A 2,443-nucleotide genomic window follows, 5' to 3' on the forward strand; every position below is an offset into this window, starting at 1 on the left:
CAACAGAAATAGCAGCGCTTATGAGGTGGGGCAACGTAGTGGTCGTGCTAGTGTAATTGCTCACAAAATTTAGTCGCACCGGCAGAAAAAAACGGTCACAAAATGCGACCATTTGGTTGCAGTCTGGAGCCCTGTATAGGAAGTGACAAAAAAACTGTGTTGAAAATTGTTCTTATTCTGTAAGTCCCCACTCTTTTGTGCCCTGAGGTGGAAATGCCCTAACAGTTGGGAAAACTCAAGTGTATACTTTACATTTTGGACAACCAGGTTTTTATTATTATTATTATTTTTACAGTTTGGTTATTGTTTTCTTTCTCACTTTAGATGCTGGAGAAAAAACAGCCAGGCTGTTTAATAAATTTTAAACAGCCTGTTTGAGCTGTGCAGCGCAGACCGTTTATCAGCGCAGAGCAAACAAACTTCTCCGAGCTCAGAACAGGTTTACTCAGCAAGGAGTGTTGATGTTGCGACACTGTTACTGCACAGTGTGCGAGATCCAGTGAGAAACACTTGAATTTGTTGCAGAATGAATAAAGTTTGCTGTGAGCTCTAGTGAGGAGCATTCAAATTCTGCACAGAAATCTGTTATAAACAGGTCAAACAGCGCTGACATATAGCCAGAAGTAGTAACGCTAACTATAACCAATAAATAAATAATGTGGCCAAACTCTTACTTACATTGCACAGGAGCATTTTGCACCCTCGTTAATTTTATTGGGAAATGTGGGAATGTCTGGTTGGGGAATAAAAACTTTTCAGTTTATTTGCATTAATGCACAGATGATGAATAGGTATATATCCCAGGGAATGTGTTTCATTGTTCAACAACAATGTATAACCAGATTGCAAACTAACTGATCACTGTTTAACTGTTTCTGGTGCCAGGTTGTGATATCAAGGCCCCCAAGCGAAAGCTTAACTCTCTGCAGACTGCAAATCTGTCAGTGTACATCGGGGACCTTGCTGTGCTTGTCTATGGCAGGGAAGCTCTGTCTCATTCAAGTTTGACAGGGAGACAGTCAGGGGCACACAAAGATGTGGAATCAAAGCCACAGCTTAAGAGAACCAAACCTGATGCTATACTTGGTGAGTGCATGTAATTAAAGGGACATTTCATCATAAAATAAAATCCTACACATTACTCATAAACCTGTTTTTTTTTTTTTTTTACAAAATTATGTTTGCCATTGCAAGTGACAGTAATTGTGTTAAATGCCTGTCACCTCCAACATATACCAAAAAAGGAACAGTCCAAACATTTTTGAAAACCCTGCAATCTATAAAAGTCTAATTTGGGATCATCAGGTTGGATTTGTTAATGTTACAATAGAAAAAAAGAAAAGTAATCACACAATGCTACAAACAAAAGAACCCAAGGCCCCTTTGATGATGCCCAAAAAATAACCCAAATTTATATGAAGTTAGACATTTTAATTTTGTTTAGTTTTGATTGCATTAGTGTTCAGAAACTTGAACTTGAATTTCATATCACTGCATGATACTTTGTTTATTTTGTTAATTCTGGATGATGACTTTGGGGTGACAGAAAAAATAAATGTTTGTTCTTTGTAGGGCTGGGCAATAATTCAATATCAATATGTATCGCGATATAATTTTTTTCAATAACGGTGATATGATTTTTAAACACATTTCCGATATTTCGATATACATTACCAGTTTCCCATACATTGATTTATTTGTGGCGTTTGACTTCGTTGAATAAACATGAGCACTGCACGTTTCAAAATAAAAACGTGGCGCGGGTGTTTTATATGAATGTATCTCTGAAGGGAACCGACTGTCTTCAGAAAAGTTTCGATGGCATTTTCATTTTATCTGATAAAGTAGCGTTCATGAGCGGAGCTGCTTTGATTACAGCTGCTACCGGAGAAACCGTTAGTTCTGCCGCTCTCAAAGCGCCTCCTGCTGGCAGACAATCAGTTTTTCCATTTTCAATAAGCCCGTCTCCTGCAACATGTTTTTGTCCTCTTTTTTTTTCTGCAGCAACTCAGAGCACTTTTCATATTCTTTATCCTGGCTGAAGCACACTAACAGAACACTTGCAAGTACCCTTGCAGTATAAGACTAGTAAACTACTAGTTAACTAAGGGTACACTAACAGAACACTTGCAGTATAAGATTAGTAAACTACTAGTTACCTAAGGGTACACTAACAGAACACTTGCAAATACACTTGCAGTATAAGACTAGTAAACTACTAGTTAACTAAAGGTACACTAACAGAACACTTGCAAATACACTTGCAGTATAAGACTAGTAAACTACTAGTTAACTAAAGGTACACTAACAGAACACTTGCAAATACACTTGCAGTATAAGACTAGTAAACTAGTAGTTAACTAAGAGTCCACTAAGAGAACACTTGCAGTATAAGACTAGCAAACTACTAGTTAACTAAGAGTACACTAACAGAACACTTGCA

The sequence above is a fragment of the Sinocyclocheilus grahami genome, unplaced genomic scaffold (genome assembly GCF_001515645.1).
Source record: "Sinocyclocheilus grahami isolate Dianchi unplaced genomic scaffold, SAMN03320097.WGS_v1.1 scaffold1587.1, whole genome shotgun sequence".
Taxonomy (NCBI): domain Eukaryota; kingdom Metazoa; phylum Chordata; class Actinopteri; order Cypriniformes; family Cyprinidae; genus Sinocyclocheilus; species Sinocyclocheilus grahami.